The sequence below is a fragment of the Crotalus tigris genome, unplaced genomic scaffold (genome assembly GCF_016545835.1).
Source record: "Crotalus tigris isolate CLP2741 ecotype Arizona unplaced genomic scaffold, ASM1654583v1 scf7180000018184.2832721, whole genome shotgun sequence".
In the NCBI taxonomy this organism is placed as follows: Eukaryota; Metazoa; Chordata; class Lepidosauria; order Squamata; family Viperidae; genus Crotalus; species Crotalus tigris.
In genome coordinates, this window is record NW_024096871.1 from 1610115 (window position 1) to 1631220 (window position 21106).

Genomic DNA, 21106 nt, shown 5'->3' on the forward strand with positions numbered 1-21106 from the left:
TATAGTTGCCCATTTCATGCATGTGACTCTGAGCAGCAGTGTGCACAATTAAATTCTATAATGGAAGCTAAACAATCAACATAGAAGAGACACAATTCAAACACATTTATTAAAAACCCAATAAAAGCAATTAAAAGTATATCAAAAAGACAGGTAAATGCATTTCTAACTTAGATACCACACAGACTTTTAATGGGCTCCACACTTCCATGGGATCTGGCTTTCTAACAATTGGTTTCAGACATGTAAGAAAATGTGCCATGTAATTTTTTTACTTTATTATAATATTTTGTAAAACAGGAATGGAGGAATATTGGTTTGCAAGAATTTTTGTTTCTTTATTATTGTTGTTTCATTCAGTTGCCTTTTCCTCCTTGTGATCCAAAAGACATCTTCCACCATGTCTTATAATTCTTATAAATCTTGTCATGTTGATATTAGTGATAGTATCTGGTCCTCTATTATCCCCTTCTTCACCTTACTGCTCTTGACTTTTTCCAAGTAACAGGGTATTTTTCCAATTATCCATATATTTTTCTTCGCAAAAAAAAAGATTTTGAAAAAAGACAACAATTACAACAAAAATATATTCAGTAAAATATATTCAGTCCAACCATTTAGGTCATAGACATATTTCAACCTAAAAAAAAGCAACAGATTAATAAGTGATTGACTGACAGACAGACAGACAGACTGACTGACTGACTGCCTGCCTGCCTGACTGACTGACTAGTTGGTTGGCTGGCTGGCTGGCTGGCTGGCTAACTGACTAACCAACCAACCAACCAACCAACCAACCAACCAAGGGATCCATAACAGAATTTACTGATTTACTATCACAATCTACTAGCATTGAGCGCAGCTTTGATGGCCAAGTTATGACTATTCTTGATTGCATGGACTGTAAAGAGGAGACTAGTAACATGAAGCTTCACTTATATTTCATGACACAAGACTTTAATGCACAGTAGGTGCTTCCTAGAAAAGGAAGATATGAACTCTTGTATTCTGGAATATAGACTATTTATAATATATATTTTCTTTTGTGGGTCTTCGTATTACAGTTGCGTGCTACCAAAACCACATCTATTTGACTAGATCAGTGTTTCTCAACCTTGACAATTTTAAGGTATGTGGACTTCAATTCTGGGAGTTGAAGTCCACATGCCTTAAAATTGTCAAGGTTGAGAAACACTGGACTAGATGAATAGTAGATTGGATAGTGGGTTAAATGCATTGTAGGATCATCCCTCCATTGTGGAAAAAATGTGCATTAGGCCCTAAGAAAGTTCTTTTCTATAAAAAATGCCTAGAGTTTTGTTTCAGTTTCAAATCAATTTAGGAACCAAGAACATTGAATGTAACCAATCTTGCATCCAGCTAAAAGTATCTTTTTCTTAACTCCTTTCCTTTCACCTACCTTTTAAAAAGGTATTATAAGAATTTAAAAATTAAGAAGGAAGAATATAAGGTCCAGGCCTTTGCTGATGATTTGGTATTTATTCTGGAAGATCCATTAGAAACTGGCTTTAAATTGATTCAAAAAAATAGAAGAATTTGGTTAGGTAGCCGGACTTAAGATTAATAAGAATAAATCCAAATTAATAACCAAAAATCTTACAAAGGCACAGGAAAGTGAACTGGAAGATAAAACAAAGATAAGTATAACCAAGAAAATAAAATATTTAGGGATCTGGCTTACAGCAAAATGTTCCTCGATTAAGAAGGACAATTATGATAAAATATTACAACAGATAAAAAAAGATTTAGAAAATTGGAAAAATTTGCAAATTTCATTTTTAGGGAGGACTGCTATGGTCAAAATTAATATATTGCCAAAAATATTATTTCTGTTCCAAGTTATTCCAATAAAATTAGGGAAAACATTCTTTCAAGAATTAAATAAATTGGTCATTAAATTTATATGCAAAGGAAAAAACCCAGGATTAAATTAAGACTCTTGCAAAATATGAAAAATAAAGGGGCATTGGCATTGCCATAGTAGGAAATATACTACCAAGCATTGAGCTTAACTTGGCTAAAAGATTGGATGGATTTGAAAAATACTAGAGTTTTAACAATAGAAGGACATGATTTGCAAGCTGGGTGGCATGCATTCCTATGGGATGAAAATATAAAATACACAGATACTTTCAAAGACACATAGTTAGGAATACATTGCTACAGACTTGGGAAAAAATAAAACAAAAACATTATATAAGAATTCCAGTGTGGTTATCCCCAACAGAAGCTCTGAAATACCCAAACCTACTGGATATAAATAAGACAATTAAATACAAGGAATTAGTAAATGAACAGGGAAATCTGAAAACAAAACAAGAATTGGAACACGATATAGGCAGAGAGATTGACTGGTGGACATTTACACAAATTCAATCTAAATATACAGAGGACAAAAAATTATATGAAATACAAAAAGAGCCGCAAGAATTGGATAAAATTATACATGGAACAGAAATAAAATTAACTAGCAATTTATACAAATACCTATTGAGATATAAAATGGAAGATGAGGCTGTCAAAGACAATGATTAGATGGGCAAAAAAAAATGGATATAATATAGAATTGGAGAAATGGGAAAAAATATGGGAAATAAGCATAAAATTGACTATGTCAGCGGCATTCAAGGAAAATCAGTTGAAGATGTTTTACAGATGGCATCTTCCACCAGCAAAGCTTGCCAAGATGTTCTAGAACAATTCGCCAACATGTTGGAAATGTAAAAAAGTACATGGAACATATTATCATTTATGGTGGACATGCCCAGTTGCAAAAAAATACTAGACTACAATAGGAAGATGGATTGAAGAAATAATAGACCAAACCATAGATTGGAAACCAGAGATCTTTTTGCTGGGTATTTTAAACCAAAAATATAGTAAAGAAATACGGTACTTAATTTTACATATAACAATGGCAGCAAGAATAGCATATGCACAGTTCTGGAAAAATGAGAATATACCATCAGAGGAAGAAGTGATAAGAAAAGTCTTGGACTGTGCTGAGATGGACAAATTAACAAAAGAGATAAAAGAAAAGGAAGACACAGAGTACTATCTAATATGGAACAAGTGGTATGACTGGTTGGAGACAAGAAATAATAGAGGAGAATAAATGTGGAAAGGTCAAAAGTGAAAATGTGTGTATAATAATGTATAATAATAATATGTGTTACTCTTAGTATGAAGTATAGTATGAAGGAAGAAAAATGCAAATAAGAAACAACAAGGACAAATATTCTAAAGAAGAATAAGGGGGGGAAATGTAAATAATAGAAGATTACCATTATGAAATCGCTGTTAAAAGAAGGGGAGGAGTATATACTGTGTGTATATGTGTGTTATGTTTTGTTTTGTTTTGTTGGTTTAAAAATAAAACATTATTTTTTTAAAAAAAGTATTATAAAACTATATTATGTTTTAAAAAATAAACTATTAAGGCAACTATTCTACAGATTTTAGTCAAGGCTGGTCAGTAAGGCTGATTATTGGTTTGCAAATGACACATATATATTAACTGCTTTCCATCAGCTGATGCTTCCCAGATGTCTTTGACTTCTGTTTCTATTGTCCTCTGCTTTTGGTCATGCAGGTGTAGTAGAAGGTAATCTGGATTCCCATATGGAGGGGCTGTACTCATGAGGCAATGAGGCAGCAAACTATAAGAAAGTTTGGTTAAGAGAAAGAGAGTTAAGAAGGTCCATCTTAATGATTCCCAAAGTATATCTATATCTATAGTTGCTTTAGTTTGGCAAGATTTCTGTCAATAGGTAAAGAACAATAAAGGAAACTGGTCTGAACTAATTCCATGTGTCTTTCTTGTTTGGGGGGTCGGTAGTTGAACTCTATATGTCCAGAGGACATCAAATTATGGAAGACTTGTGAAAACACCATTGGATTACATTTATAATTCAAATAAATGCTTCTATTTTCTTGTAGTATGTAATGCCTTTTGTAATATCTCTACTTTTACCTTCAGTATTAAACCAAACATTTTATAAATATAAAGAAAATTATTTATTTCTTCTATTCCACCTTTTGATCTTTTCCCTATTGCCAAGGGTCATAGCTATGAAAACACAAAAGTTTGTTCCTATATTGACAACTCAGAGCAAATTATATCAGGGCAAAGATTTTGCTATGAAAATTGATGCAATTTGATGATGCACAGGAGAAGGAGTAAACATTTTTAATGATAGTAGTTAGCTCTAAGTGCAGAGCAGGCAGAGGAATTCAGCACAGATTAAAGAAGATTTATCTGTCTGCTATTCATAAAGAGCTCTATATATCTCATAATATTTTATGCATATCCAAAAATATTTTTCAGGGTTTGCTGAGATGGCAGCTTAATCCATACTGACCACACAGGTGTTGAATGAAAAAGAGGAAAAGGAGAAGGAGAAGGAGAAGGAGAAGAGTTTCTATAATAGTTTAACTGGTGCTCATCTAAATACCAGCACATTCTTTCATAGTTAAGGCAAACAGACTTTCTTTCCTGCTTTCTTTTGCAGTCTACTATGACATAAAAGTTGCCTTGATTAGATTTAGGTTTTGTCTTTCTAGACCAGAATCTCAATGACAAGCTTTCACTAGCAAGAATCACAGAAAGAGAGCTTTCCAGCATTCACTACTCAATTGTTAGCTGAAAATGTCAGGGTTTGAACCTTATGCAAGCAAAATGGATTCTGCCTGTAAAACCCTCTTTCTAAATTGTTCAACAAATTGTTCAAAAGAAATAGATCTACAAAAAGAGGAGGGGGACTTGCACTATATCTAAAAGAACACTACGTATCTACAGAAATGCACATGATCAAAGATAAAATCCCTCCAGAATATATATGGGTCAGTATAAAAGAGGGGGAATGACATTGCCATAGGTGTGTATTGAAGGCCACCCAACCAATCAGAAGAAATAGATGAACTCTTTGAATTAACAAATGTATACTACAGTAATAACTGGAGAGTTCAACTATCCAGATATCAACTGGGAGACCAACTCTGCAGTGAGTGGGAGATCAAACAGATTCCTAACCAACCTAGCCAAAAACTTTGTCATCCAAAGTTGGAAGGAACTAGAAGTAAATAAATAAGAACTATATTAATAAAGAAGAAGTGATAGAGGGAATTGAAGTTGCTGTAATCTTGGGTGAGAGTGACCACGTCATACTGGAATTCAGTATAATGCAAACACAGGCAATAGAAAATAATCCAACCAGTGTCTTAAGCTTCAAAAGAGATGATTTTAACAAACTCAGTGAGAACCTAGGAAAGATTCCATGGATAAAAATACTAAAGGGGAAAACAACTCAAGAAGTGTGGGAAACACTGAAAAATGCAATCATAAAAACAGTCCAGCACAATACACTAAAAAAGAAAAACAAGAAATTCAAGAAGAAACCAGCATGGCTGCACAAAGATCTCTCTGACAAACTGAATGACAAAAAGGATAAGTACAAAAAATAGAAACAGGGACAAATACAAAGGCTTATTATCAGCAGATAGCCAGAACATGTAAAGATGAAGTCAGGAAAGCAAAGGCTCAGAATGAACAAAGACTTGCAACAGAAATCAAGGACAATTAAAAAAAAAGGTTCTTTCAACATATTAATAACACGAAGTAAGTCAAGGAAACTGCAGGTCCACTAAAGAGAGAAGGTGACAATGAAATAATAGACAGTATGGAGAAAGCAGAACTGTTTAACTCATTATTTGCGTCAGTCTTCACACAAAAAGAAATTATAGCCCAACATACCAAAAAACAAAAACAAAAAACACACACCTTCTGCAAAAGACAAAGTAGAAAAAAAATTAAAATAAGCAAGAAAATGGTAACAGAACACCTATCCAACCTTGACAAATATAATAATAATAACAACAACAACAACAACAACAATAATAATAATAGTCAATGCCAATGGGGTTCAAGTGGTGCTCCAGTTGTTTTGGGATTGCACCCAAGGAACCTATTACTATTGGTACTACCCTTGCTTGCTTTTGCCACAATCTTTCTATTTCTATTTGTAGGTCTTTGTATTTTATTATCTTCTCCAGTTCTTTCTCGTCTATTCTGCTATCTCCAGGCACTGCCACGTCCACTATCCAGACTTTTTTGTCTTTCTTATCGACAATTGTTAAGTCTGGGGTGTTATGTTGCAGGTGCTTGTCTGTTTGAATTCTGAAGTCCCAGAGCAGTTTAATTTTATCATTTTCTATGACTTTCTCTATTTTATGATCCCACCAGTTTTTGCTTACAGGCAAATGATATTTTTTGCAGATCTTCCAATGCACCATTGTTGCTACTTTGTCATGCCGCTGCTTGTAATCAGTCTGTGCAATCTTCTTGCAACAGCTTACCAAGTGGTCCACTGTTTCTTCAGCTTCTTTGCATAGGCGGCACTTACTGTCTGTTGCTGTCTTCTCAATTTTGACTTTGTATGCATTTGTCCTTAAGGCTTGGTCTTGTGCAGCCAGAATTAGTCCCTCGGTCTCTTTCTTCAATTTTCCTGCTCTTAGCCATTGCCAGGTCTTATTATTATCTGCTTTCCCAACTTTTTTTTTCACGTATTGGCTGTGTAGTGCTTTGTCTTCCCATGCCTCTATTCTGTTCTTCATTTGGTCTTTCTTGTAGGCCAGTTTGGTCTCTCCAGTAGTTAGTAAGCCTTCCTGATATACTAATTTCAGTGCATCTTCATCATTGTTCTTCAGATATTCTTCCAAAGCCATTTTTTCTTCTTCAACCATCTGATGTACTTGTAGCATTCCACGCCCACCTATTTGCCTTGGTAGATAAAGTCTATCAATGTCACTGCGTGGATGAAGGGCATGATTCATTGTCATTATTTTTCTGGTCTTCCTATCCATTGCTTTTATTTCTGCTTGAGTCCAGTCCACTATTCCAGCTGTGTACCTAATGACTGGAATTGCCCAGGTGTTGATTGCCTTTATGGTATTTCCTCCATTGAGTTTGGACTTTAAGATCTTCTTCATTCTCTTGATGTATTTACCTCTAATCTTTTTCTTGACTTCAGTGTGCTTGATGTTGTCAGCTTGAAGAATACCCAAGTATTTGTAGTAATCTTCCTCAAAAAGACTCTTAATGTTATTTTCGTGGGGCATCTTGATTCCTTCAGTTTTCACTATTTTTCCTTGTTTAATAGTAAGTGTGGCACATTTGTCCAAGCCAAACTCCATTACAATATCTTGGCTATATATACGGACAGTGTTGAGCAGCGATTCTATTTCAGATGATGTTTTTCCATATAGCTTCAGATCATCCATGTAAAGGAGGTGGGATAGTCTCCTTGGGTGCAATCCCAAAACAACTGGAGCACCACTTGAACACCATTGGCATTGACAAATTTGCTATTAGTCAATTGCAAAAGGCAGCCTTACTAGGAACTGCTCCCATCCTGCGACGATATCTGTAATACCATCAAACATCCACATCTGCCTATCCCAGGTCCTGGGTAAGGACTCGATAGGTAGACAAAATGCCAAATCCAGTCTGAATATCTGGCTGACTGTGTGATGATCCATAATAATGATGATGATGATGATGATGATGATGATAAAGTTGGAATGGACCTTGGAGGTCATCTAGTCCAACCCCTTGCTCAGGCAGGAAACCCTATACCATTTCAGGCAAATGACTGTCCAGTTTCTTCTTAAAAACTTCCAGTGTTGGAGCATTCACCGCTTCTGGAGGCAGATTGTTCCACTGGTTAATTGTTCTAACTGTCAGGAAGTTTCTCCTTAGTTCTAGGTTGCTTCTCTCTTTGGTTAGTTTCCACCCGTTGCTTCTTGTCCTGCCTTCAGGTGCTTTGGAAAATAGGTTGACTCCCTTCTCTTTGTGGCAGCCCCTGTGATATTGGAACACTGCTATCATGTCCCCCTAATCCTTCTCTTCATTAAACTAGACATACCCAATTCTAGGAACCGTTCCTTATATGTTTTAGCCTCCAGTCCCCTAATCATCTTTGTTGCTCTTCTCTGTATTCTTTCTAGAGTCTCAACATTTTTTTTACATCATAGTGACCAAAACTGGATGCAGTATTCTAAGTGTGGTCTTACCAAGGCATTGTAAAGTGGTATTAATACTTCATGTGATCTTGATTCTATCCCTCTGTTAATGCAGCTTAGCACTGTGTTGGCTTTTTTGGCAGCTTCAGCACACTGTTGGCTCATATTTAAATGATTGTCCACTAGGACTCCGAGATCCCTCTCACAGTTACTACTATTGAGCAAGGTACCCCCTATACTATACCTGTACATTTGGTTTTTCTTGCCTAAATGTAGAACCTTACTTTTTTCACCATTGATTTCATTTTGTTAGATAGCACCCAGTGTTCAAGTCTGTCCAGATCCTCCTGTATCCTAAGCCTGTTTTCTGGAGTGTTGGCTATTCCTGCCAGCTTGGTGTCATCTGCAAATTTGATGAGTTTCCCATCTATCCCCTCATCCAGATCGTTGATGAAGGTGTTGAAGAGCACTGAGCCCAGAACAGAGCCCTGGGCCACCCCACTACACACTTCCCTCCATGTAGATGCGGTTCCATTGAGGACCACACGCTGAGTACGGCTGGTCAGCCAGCTACGGATCCATCTGTTGGTGATGCTATCTAACCCGCATTTTTCTATCTTATCAAGTAGTAGGTTGTGATTTGCTTTGTCAAATGCCTTACTGTAGTCCAAGTAAATTATATTCATAGCATTCCTCTGGTCCACCAATTTTGTCACTTGGTCAAAGAATGCAATAAGATTTGTCTGGCATGATCTGTTTTTACAAACCCGTGTTGGCTTTTAGTAATGACTTTGTTTGCCTGTAGGTGTTCGCTGATTCGTTGTTTGTTATCTTTTCCAGAATCTTCCCAGGTATTGAGGTCAGGCTGATAGGTCTGTAATTTCCTGGGTCCTTTTCCCCCCCTTTTTTAAAGATGTGAACTACATCAACTCTTTTCCAGTCCTCTGGTAGTTCCCTAGTGCTCCAGGATCTTTGAAAAATATAGTTCAGTGGTTCTGAGATCACATCTGCCACTTTATTGAAAACCTTGGGGTGTCCTAATGATTTGAACTCGTCTAGGCTGGACAGGTGTTCACTTACCATTTTCTTGCCTATCTTAACTTGTATTTCTATTTTGTTTTTTATGGCACTATTTTTGATAGGTTGGTCTCTTTTTTCCCTTTGTGTAAAGACAGATGTGAAAAACGAGTTAAATAGTTCTGCTTTCTCCCTGTTGCTTTTCACCTTCTTGCCACTTTTACCTACTAATGGACCAATCATTCCCTTCACTTTTTTCTTGTTTTTTACATGTTGAAAGAAGCTTTTTTTGTTATTTTTGACTTTGGTTGCAAGCCTTAGTTCATTTTGAGCTTTAGCTTTCCTCACTTCGTCTTTGCAGGCTCAGGCTATTTGCTGATATTCTGACTTAATTATGTGTCCCTCTTTCCACTTTCTATATTTGTCCTTTTTATCTTTCAATTGATCAGAGACTTCTTTATGCAACCATGCTGGTTTCTTTTGAGAGCTGTTATTTTTCCTCTTTGTTGGTATTGTGCTAGACTGGGCCTTTATTATCTCACTTTTCAAAATTTCCCAAGCCTCTTGAGTTGTTTTCTCCTGGAGGATTCTCATCCATGGAATCCTTCCCAAATCCTCTCTAATTTTATTGAAATTAGCTCTCTTGAAGTCCAAGACTCTAGTTTGACTGTGTTCTATTGCTTGTGCTTCCATAATGTTGAATTCCAATATTGCATGATCACTTCCTCCCAAGGTTCCTATGGCTGCAACACTTTCTATCATTTCATCTCTGTTATGAGAATTAGGTCCAAAATGGCTAATTCCTTAGTTCCCTTCTCTACTTTTTGGGAGACAAAGTTGTCTGCTGGGTTTGTCAGGAAACCAGAGTTTGTCTCCCAGTTGATGTCAGGGTAGTTAAAGTCCCCCATTACTATTGTGATTTGCTTCCTACATACCTTAGTTAGCTGACTAGCAAAAAGTTCATCTATTTCCTGTGTTTGGTTGGGTGGCCTATAGTATACACCTATGGCAATGTCGTTTGCCCCCTTTTTATATTGACCCATATGCATTCAGGACAGTTTTCATCATTGTTGTGCTCTATTTATGTAGAGATGTAGTTATTTCTTATATAGAGAGCAACTCCACCTCCTCTTTTATTTGGTCTGTTTCTTTTAAATAATTTAAATCCCTCTAGCTGTGTGTTCCACTTGTGGGTTTCATTCCACCATGCTTCCATAATGGGAACAATATCATATCTGCCCTCATTAACCTGAATTTCTAGTTCACCCTGTTTGCTGTTCATACTCTGTGCATTTGTGTATAGACATTTGAGTCCTTTATGACTGACCCTGTGTTTACTTCCTACATAACCTGTGTGGTGCCTGAGTTCCCCTAATGTCTTACCACCTATTTGGTTAGTGCACTTTGTGTGGCACTTGCTATTAAGAACTTGATGTTGCTTGATAGCAAGGTTGATGTTCTTGTCCACACACACATCTATGTTACATGCACTGATAGCCCTATAATTTTTAGATTGCCGGGGACAGAGATGTTCTGTATCAGTTAGCTCACTGTCCCAACTGTTTAGTTTAAATCATCCTTCAGAAAAATCTGTGAATTTATAGCCAAGTAACTTAGTCCCTTTCTTTGATGGATGCAAGCCATCTCTTTTATACATTTTTTCATTGGACCAGCTGCTGACATCGTGACTAATATATCCAAAGCCTTCACCTTTACTCCACTCTTTAGCCACATATTGAATTGTGCTATACGTTGGCCTTTTCCATTTTGGTCCTTATACACTGGTAAGACCTCTGAAAAAATAAGCCTACAGCCTATTCTGCTAAGATCCTGCCCCAGGCTCTGGAAGTCATTCTGCATAGTAAGTACATCTTTTGGGGACAGATTGTTAGTGCCAAGATGTACAATTGCCTCCACATCACAGTCCTTGCTGGCATTCTTGATTATTTTACAAATACGCTTCTTGTCTCTACTGGCAGTAGCACCTGGAAGACACCTGACCTCATTCGAAACCTCTGTGTCCTTTCCTAAATTTACATCCCTTATAATTGAATCACCAACCAGAAGGTGGCTTCTCTTTTTGGATGTCTTTCTATTTTTGCATGACTGATGTGTAATACTTGATTCGTACTTCTCCCTGTCGAAAACAAGTTCTTCATCTCGGACCAAGATCCCCTGCTTATTTGAGTTGTCATCAAAAATACCTTTTCCTGTCTCCTTAATGTCCCTATTAAGGTCAGCAAGGGCACTGTATCTATTGTGCAGGGACACAGCAAAAGCTTTGTATTTATGGTTCACAGTTCTCACCCTGCCAGATCCCACAGTTCTCCACACTGCCCTTCTCCTGCAGGATCTTTGTGGTAGAGGGGGCTGATAACCTAGAGGCTCAGTGAAGTAGAAGGGCTGAACTGGACACCTAATTTCTGCCTGAAGAGCAGAGATTACAGACCCTAGATAAATAATCGGTCCTTGTAGACTAGTGATTTGTTTACAGATAGGACAGTTTCCAAGATTGAAAAGGGTACTGTGAATATAAATCACCAGGACCAAACAGATTACATCCCAGAGTTCTGAAGGAGCTGGCAGATGTTATCTAAGAACCATTGCACCATATCTTTCAAAAATCCTGAAGAACCAGGGAAGTACCTGTGGATTGGGAAGGGGCTGATGTGGTTGCCATCTTCAAAAAAGGAAGAAAAAAAACACCCAGGAAACTACAGGCCAATCAGTCTAACATCAATACCTGGGAAGATTCTGGAAAAGATAATAAAAAAACAGATCTATGAATAACTAGAAGCAAACAAAATAATAATGGGTTTTTAAAAAACAGATCATACCAAACCTATCTTATTTCATTCTTTGATAAAGTGACTAAATTAGTAGTCTAGTGAAAATACTGTTGATGTAGTATACTTAGATATCAGTAAGGCATTTGACAAAGTAGACCACAACCTACTTCTTGGTAATCTAGAAAGAGGCAGAATAGATAACATCACTATCAGATGGATCTGTCGCTGGCTGACAAACCATACTTAACGAGTAGTCCTCAATGGTACTACATCAATATGGAGAGAGGTAAGCAGTGGGGTACCACAAGGGTCCATCTTAGGCCCAGTAGTCTTCAAAATCTTCATAAATTTCTTAGATGAGGGAATAGAAGCGAAACTCAAATTTGCAGATGACACTAAACTGGCAGAAATAGCCAACACTCCAGAAGACAAGCTCCGGATCCAAAAAGATCTTGACAAACTTGAACAATGGACCCTATCCAACAAAATGAATTTTAATATGGAGAAAAGCAAAGTTCTACATTTAGGCAGGAAAAATCAAAGGTATAAGTACAGATTAGGCGAGACCAAAAACAGTAACTGTGAGAGGGGGATTCTTGGAGTCCTAGGGGATGAACACTTGAATATGAGCCAGCAGTATGCATCAGCAGCCAAAAAAGCTAATACAATCCTGGGTTGTATAAACAGAGGCATAGAATCAAGATCACATGAAGTATTAGTACCGCTTTATAAAACTCTAGTCACTAGTGATACCACACCTGGAATACTGTAACCAGTTTTGGTCACCATTACAAAAAAGATGTTGAGACTTTGGAAAAAGCTCAGAGAATAGCAATTAAGATGATCAAAAGATTGGAGACTAAAACATATGAAGAATGGCTGCAGGAACTGGATTTGGCTAGTCTAAAGAAAAGAAGAAATAGGGGTGACATGGTAGCAGTACTCCAATATTTGGGGGACTGCCACAAAGAAGAGGGAGTCAAATTGTTCTCCAAAGCACCATGGTTGGAAACTAATCAAAGAGAGAAGCAACCTGGAATTAAGAAGAAACTTCCTAATAGTGAGGACAATTAACCAGTGGAAAAGCTGGTTAAAAATTAGAAGCCTTTGCAATTAGCTTGACAGTGGTTCACTTTGGCTGTACAAAAGGATCCTTAGAAGCTATAAGTTCAACTGCACAGTAATCTAATTGAGGACAGAGTCCTGACCCATCCCTATACATTTTCTGCCTCATTTGTTCCTCAATACATCTTTGGGAGTGAAAAGTAAAAAAAAAAAAAGTAAAAAAATCTAACAGCAACATAAAGATGGAGCTTGTTTGTATTCTGAGCCCAGAAAATGTGTTAACCCACCTTGCATTCATACAGTACTATCTGACTCATTTAAGTTAGATAACCAATAATTATCCCAAGTACTCTGAAGTTATTTTAACCAGGTTTTCAGTCAGAAATGACCAGAGTCTGGATTTGCTAATGTTAAACTTTCATGTGATTCAGGAGCACATTTTGCAAAGTGATCCAATGTGTATTTGTGAGTAATCATAGGCATACACAGGAGTTAATGATTACATATGTAAGATAACACCATTGAACAAATGTCAGAACATATGTACTTTCTTCAGCTATTGGGACTTAAGTACTTAGTAGTGACAACATACCAAGGTATATATGTTGTCATTTTGGTATCATATGATTTGTTGAAAATGCCACTGTGAACAACCTTAAATTTTAATGTTTCTGAGGCAGAGATTGTAGATAGGGAATTTTTATAGGATGAATAAATGAACACTTGCTATCTCATACATGCAGGTAACTTTTCTGAATTGTCTTCAGCCAAGCTTCCATGAATAGGACCTCATTTGAACTTCAGCTTAGGATATTGTGAGTGGGAATTGCAGAAGGAAGTACTATGTAAATTGCTTTGAGTTTTTGGAGAAAGAATGGAATATAAATCTGAATAAATTCATAGATCAAATTTGTTACCTATTCAGTTAATCTAAGCAGATAACTCCAAAGAGCCATTGGAGAAAACCATTATATAGTATCTTTATACTTCACTGTAAACAATTAGTACCTATAATACAAGTTTGGACTTGGACTATTGTTTCTTTTTGTTGTTATTTCTCAGCAACTGGTACATCATCGTTCTTACTCCCATGGTATCATGATAGAAACAGATGTGCTATCATGCTCCCAGAAATAGAAGGGTAAACTCAGCTAGAAACTATATATTTATATTTCTGGGAATAGCTATAAAACAGCTATTTAAAAAAGTAGTTGATGTTTCCTGTAAGTGAAAATTGACTTTTTACCTGCTTAGGAATCAAATCCTCAATGATCTTTTGCCTTGCAGAAAAGGAGATTTGGAGTTCCATTTATTTTCTTGTTCTCATAGAGCTCATTGATGATGACTTTTTGTTGACATTCTCTGCATTCTGTTCTCTAGTTCAGATAACTCCACCAAATAAGGCTAAAATCTTCTAACTGCAAATGAGTACTAAGATACAGTATTTGTCTCTGAATTTGCAAATACTGTACCACATGATTTGGCTATCATGATTCCCAGCTACTGACAGCCTTCTAGGACTTTTTTTTTTTAAATAAACAATTAGCTATTATCAGAATATATGATTTTTTTTGATAATTCATATCTCAGTGGAGAAATATTTTCTTTAGTCACTCCTGATTGCATAAAGTTTTCAACTATGCTTTCAAGAATATCATGTGTATAAACAATGGAATAAATGACTAAATACCTTTAAAACTTCAGTTTTTATTTCTGGCTTTAAATACTCACATCTTTAAACAGTTAATAAAACATTGCTCAGTAAAATTACATTTCATGCATCATATACAGCCTATTTAAAGAGCCAGCATTGTAAGAGATACTGGACATTGTCATATGTCACCCATTGGCCCAACACGCCACCTTAAACCGAAAATAACCTAGAGATGAAACTTAAATCAAAATTCAAACTACTAACAAGTCCCATGAAGTCCACAGATTATTATTGTTTTCTTAATTTTTCATTGGGAATTTTGTTCTAAAATTTGGCTTATGTTTAATAAACTATAAAGTGAAAAAATCTTATGTCATAATAAATCAATATTTCTCATGGTTGTTTCTATTGAGATAGATTAACATAGTTGGATGTCAGTATGTATGAGCTTTTTTAGCTCTATTTTCCTTGTTTCCCTGATTTTGCCTGGTTATGTTTTTGCTGTAGTAAAAAGACCATTTTTGTTGGTCTTGTGCTTCCATGGATTACAAAAACTGCAGATCATATAGCAGATGAAAAAGCACCAACAACATTGAAATATCAAGAAGGAAGATATCCAGAATGAATACCATACATTCATTTAGGCATAACTTTAAATAGATTGTTAAAAGCACGGTGGATTTTAGAAAGGCTCCATAATTCTGACACTGATTCAAGGATGACTAAAACACGTATCATCTACATTCCTGTTTTCTTTTTCAAATTCCTCAGTTGATTCTTAAAAATCATTGACTTAATGCGAAAAAAGAAAATTATCTGACTTTTATGTTTTATCCATTATTAATATTTTACAGGAAGAAGACCCTATCTTAAGAGTCCAATTCAGGGGATTGAGGCACCTGATGAGTGTGGGGCAGGGACAAAAATTCAGAAATTACACCTGAAGTTTTGATGCTATGATTCTTTTAATTCTGGGTTTTCTTTAGCTTTCATTTAGAGAAGTTTTATTACATCTTTCTTATTTATTGTTGTTAGCTGTCCAATGTTCATATATAAGTTATGAGGCATATAACTTTCTAAATAATTTAGGCTATTATTTACATATTATTACAGGGCTGTATATTAGATTCTAGCTGTAAAAAGAATCATAATATATTTTATTTATTTATTTATTTATGAGACTTATATACCGCTTTAAGTGCAAGCACTCTCTAAGCGGTGTACACCAGTAAGCAATGTGTGTATATATATATATATATATATATATTTACATTGCCCCCGACACTCTGGGTCCTCATTTTACCTACCCCGGAAGGATGGAAGGCTGAGTCAACCTTGAGCCGGTGAGATTTGAACCGCTGACCTGCTGAACACAGTCAGCTAAAGTGGCCTGCAGTACTGCACTCTAACTGCTGCGCCACCTCGGCTCATTTTGGGTTTTTTTTTCATGATGAAGACTATAGAGTATAGTATAAATAATAGAACAGTCAAGCTTTCTTTAACTTGCACATTTCCAGAACTTAGTTATCTTATTATAATGAGAATTGGGAATAACCTGGTCTAGTTCTGCCTTCTGTACATTATTTTAAATTCACTTAATAGCAAGTACCACAAAGAAATAGCATAGAGCTTGTTTCTGTACATTTAAATATAAAAAGAATTACTGAAGTAGTTGTATTTGTATGCATGTCTGTCTGTATCTTCTATAAAGATTCTGCTAAAAGGTGAAATGTTATTTCAGTAAATAATATCAGTCTTGATGGTCTTCAGTATACCAATACCAGTTCAACTGCTAATGGTTGGTCTCTGAAACTGTTTATATGACTACAATGCTCGGGATGGCATTTGTGACATCAGCAGGAAGAGTTTGGTTCTAAGGACCAGTCCTAACTGTATTATTTAATCATCCTTGACAATCATTTTCATGATTCTGCTGAAATAAAGTACCATATTTTCCATCTATAAGATGCACCTTTTTATAAGAAGCTCTGGCATGCGAGTTTCTCTATGCCGATGCGAGTTTCTCTCATGCAGAGTGCTGAACAGCTGAGCCAGCAAATCCAGAAGTTCAGCTGGCCGACGATCTTGCCCCCCTCCCCCCCATTAGTGGCAAGCCCACAGGGGCTTGATACCTGCACCAGGCAGCATGGCAACCCATACAGGCATGCCCTGGGCTGCGGAGATTACCATTATTTTTCTGTGTATAAGATGCACTTTTATAAGACGCACCTGATTTTTGAACAGGGTGTTTGCAGGCAAAAAAATAGCATCTTATACATGTAAAAATACAGTACTCCAGTAAAGCTGATGTTCTACAGCACTAGTCCACAGACCCCTGGGGGGAGCATGATGTCATCACAGGGGATCCATGAAGCTTTAAGAAATGTTATGATTTATATCTTGTGGCTAAGGTCTATGGCCACAAAAAGTATTTAAAGGAGGTCCATGGTGAAGAAAATAGTTTACCATCTTGATTTTTTCTTTTTACACTTTCCACCCCTCTCTTGATTCTTCTGATATTGAACTGGATTTATAAGAAGAAGCATTCAAACAAATGTATGTCTATTTTTACTGACCAGTGTACAACATGGGACTTGATATTTATCTAAGAAGCTAAAAGGGACACATTTTGTTTTGATTAACATGTTAAAACAACTATTGAGGATGTCCCCCAAAACCTGGATAGCTGGCATGTAAAGAAAGCCAAAATGCATGGGTGCCAATCTTATGTAAGTGTGTCCTGCAACTTCTGATCCACCCACAGCTGTTGTATTTAGAGAAGATGGGTAGGTGGAGAAAAAGAATCTGTTTTTTTCCCCTTCTCTGATTTCTTCCTAAACTTCCCGTTATAGTTAATTTTACTTTGATAAAAAAATCATCATTTGAATCAAAAGTTGCTTGTCTGTTCAAGATTACAGACTGAATAGTTGTTAATTCTTGTCATCCTTCCTGAGAATCTCTAACACTACTGAAAAAAGGAAACTTTTACATCTAGTTATTTAATTTAATTTAAAATTGATATGCTTTGTTAATACCTATCTATTGCAAAGTTTTGCTTTATTTATGACTTATTCTTGGCTCACTCCAGGCTAATAACACAATAACAATAAGAAAGAACAGATGTCAGGAAACAGCTAGAAGGGCAGAAATATTTCTGTCACCCACACTGTAACAGGTAGTCCTTGACTTACAACCACACAATTGAGCCCAAAATTTTTGTTGCTAAGCAAAATATTTTTAAGTGAATTTTGTCCCATTTTATGACCTTTCTTTCCATAATTGTTAAGTGAATCCCTGCAGTTAAGTTAGTAACATGGTTGTTAAATGAATCTGGTTTTCCCATTGACTTTGCTTGTTAGAAAATTGCAAAAGGGGATCACTTGATCTCGGGACACTGCAACCATTATAAATATGAGCCAGTTGCCAAGCATCCAAATTCTGATCACGTGACCATGGGGATGCTAAGTGTGAAAAATGGTCATAAGTTACTTTTTTTTAGTGCCACTGTAACTTTGAATGATCACTAAGTGAATTTTTGTAAGTCGAGGACTATCTGTACTAAAAAAGCCATACCTGTTGATAATTTTCACATTATGCATTAGATCAATTCTTCCATCTTAAATTATAAAGATTTTTCCTGTCTGCATCATTTCAAATTAGGGAAAAAAGAGAATTGGAATTTACATATTTGAATGTAAATTCTCTGTTCACAAAAACCTAATAAAACAAAATTAGAATATCTTCTTGACATCACTAAAGAGACTTTGCTGTATCAGAGATAATTGAAATAAGTGATTTCTCATCAACCAAACATGGTGTAGCCCAGATATACAAGTTTTCATTTTCATTCTGATACATCCAAAGGTTGTGTTCAGGGAGAAAGGCAAACTGCTCAACAGGGGATTATTTTTGGTTTAAATCCACTTGCATTGTTCTGTACTACATTTGATGTAGTAGCCAATGAACATACATGCAAAGATAAATACACATTACAGTTTTTCTTGTATTTAATTCCCCCTCCCCCCATATTACTAGGATCTTCAGGTCTTAATTGTATGCATCATGATTTGTCTATAACTATTTTGCCTGAATTGGGACATCTGCAGTGTGGGGGTGAAAATTAAATTGCAATTTGGTATCACAGCTCCACTTTGTTTTTACACACACACACACACACACACACATACACACACACACACACAATTCGATGATAGCTATGACTAGTTCAACAGAACATTCAGGACTGCCATCTTGACTTTTCTGGTTTTTTTCTCTTTTTCCAAGGAGGCATCTTTGCTGGGGAAGCATCTGCAACAATGTGCTGGAGAATTGTTCTCGTCCTCTGGAACAGCTATCCTGGGAATCCCTGAAGAGTTGCCTAAAAATACCCCTATATTATATTTTTCAAGACAGAGCACCTAAGAATGAACCATAATAAGTAATCTTAACCTTTTAACTATTTTCGTCATTCTATAATCCTAAATGGAAGGTCACTATGCAAAGGGCTTATGCTACATAGGCTTGTAAGCATGGTCATAGCTAAGTTGTGATAGCAAGAAGGTTAGCATACTTCTTTAACTGCTGTGAAGTCAGTTTGTTTCAGTTCAGGAGTTAGCTATTGTAAGAATCCCATGTCAATAATGCATGCTGTGAAAACAATATGTGGTGATGATAAAAGCAACTCTTCAGATGACATGGTGATGACAGAACTGTCTGGATATAACATGTTGTTTTCAAAAATGATACACCATAAGCATAAATAATATAGCTCATCTCTATTTTTTTATCATCTGTGTGAAATAAAATGTAACTATAACAGATTTTTAGGTACCAGGTGGCTGGGATTTTCTATTCTACCAGGTGGTACTTGTGGATATTTTCTGACTGCACCATTTTATATTCATATATTTCAGTGAAAAAGTTATAATATGCCCTTTGCAGAATGTTTGCAAAGATCCAGTCTCTACCTTCACCATATATAGCTTATGGGTATTCACTTTGTCATCAGTACAGAAGGTACATGATATTATTCACAAATTGACTCTAGAAAATGACACATAATTCTTGCAAATAATTGTTTGTGAACCAAACAGGGGATATTTTTGACCCGGATTCCTTCCTGTCCAGATGAAGGAAATTGAACCTTTTGGGGAATATTTGGGGGAATATGTGCCAATGAGGGAAGTACATAAAATAAATTTTTCATGGATGAAAGAAGATCTTATACAAATAAAAAAAAGAAAAATACCATGAATTGCAGAAAACAATTAGAAGAAAAATTCAACTGGCAAAACAAAAGTGGTTTGCAAAGAGATGCAAGGAACTAGAAGATACAGAACGTATACATGATAATTTCAATTACACAAAAAGTGAAAAAAGCAGCAGGCCTCTACAAAAAGAAAACCAACAACTTAGTTGACAAAGAGGGGAAATTATCTTAGATGAGGACAAAAAACTAAAAAGATGGAAGGAATATATTTTAGAACTTTTTGAGGACACTAGGGATGATATAGATATGGGAAGTATAACAACTGGACCAAACATCACTATGGAGGAGATGGAACATGCAATAAAAATAGCAAAAACAAAAAAAGCCACAGGACCTGATGATATCCCAGTAGAAATTTTAAAATTTCTGGAAGACAATGGGAATAATTTTTTACTGCAGCTCTTCAGTCGGGTATATGAAACAGGAAAGATACCAAATGATTGGCTAAAATCAATCTTTGTGACAATCCCCCAAAAATAAATGCAAAGAAGTGTATTGAATACAGAACAATAAGCTTAATGAGTCATGTCCTGAAAATATTCCTGAGAATAATTCACACAAGAATATACAACAAAATTGAAGAGTGTCTAGGTAACACACAATTTGATTTCAGAAACAATCTTGGTACACAAGATGCGCTGTTCAGCATTCAGGTTCTTGTACAGTGTTGTAGAGATGTCAATCACAGTGTTTACATGTGCTTCATTGATTTCAAAAAAGCTTTTGATAAAATAAGACAAAGCAAACTATTATAAATCCTGAAACAAGGGGGACTAAATGACAAAGACATCCAATTAATAAAGAATCTGTATTGGCATCAGGTAAGAAATGTGAGACTAGGCCAAAAATACTCAGCTGATGCAGAAATAAGAAGAGGGGTCAGACAGGGATGTATTCTGTCTCCACTGTTGTTCAATATCTACTCTGAGTCAATCTTCAATGAGGCACTGGAGAACATTGATGCTGGCATCAAAGTAAATGGTGTTTGGCTCAACAATTTCAGATATGCTGACGATACAGTTCTGCTTGCCAGTAAGCATGAAGACCTTCAGCTCCTCATCAACAGAGTCACAGAAATATCTGAAAAATACGGCTTGAAGTTTAACACCGCAAAAAACAAGATCATGATCGTCCGCAAACAACCCATTAATTTACCACCAATAAATTCAGAAAACCATTAGAAAAAGTTGAAAGGATCACGCATCTTGGTTCTAATTTACATAAAAGCTGGGACATGATCACTGAAGTAGAGACTAGGATAGAGAAAGCTCA

The 21106-nt window shown here is 36.0% G+C and overlaps 1 long non-coding RNA gene across 1 annotated transcript in view; it reads left to right on the forward strand.

Moving 5' to 3' along the window:
* Positions 1-20225, forward strand: part of LOC120310453 — a 50616-nt gene extending 30391 nt beyond the window's left edge. The window contains exon 3 of the long non-coding RNA XR_005557364.1: positions 18850-20225. This is a non-coding gene — a long non-coding RNA (uncharacterized LOC120310453). The remainder of the gene's footprint in view (positions 1-18849) is intronic.
* The last annotated feature ends 881 nt before the right edge of the window (positions 20226-21106 follow it).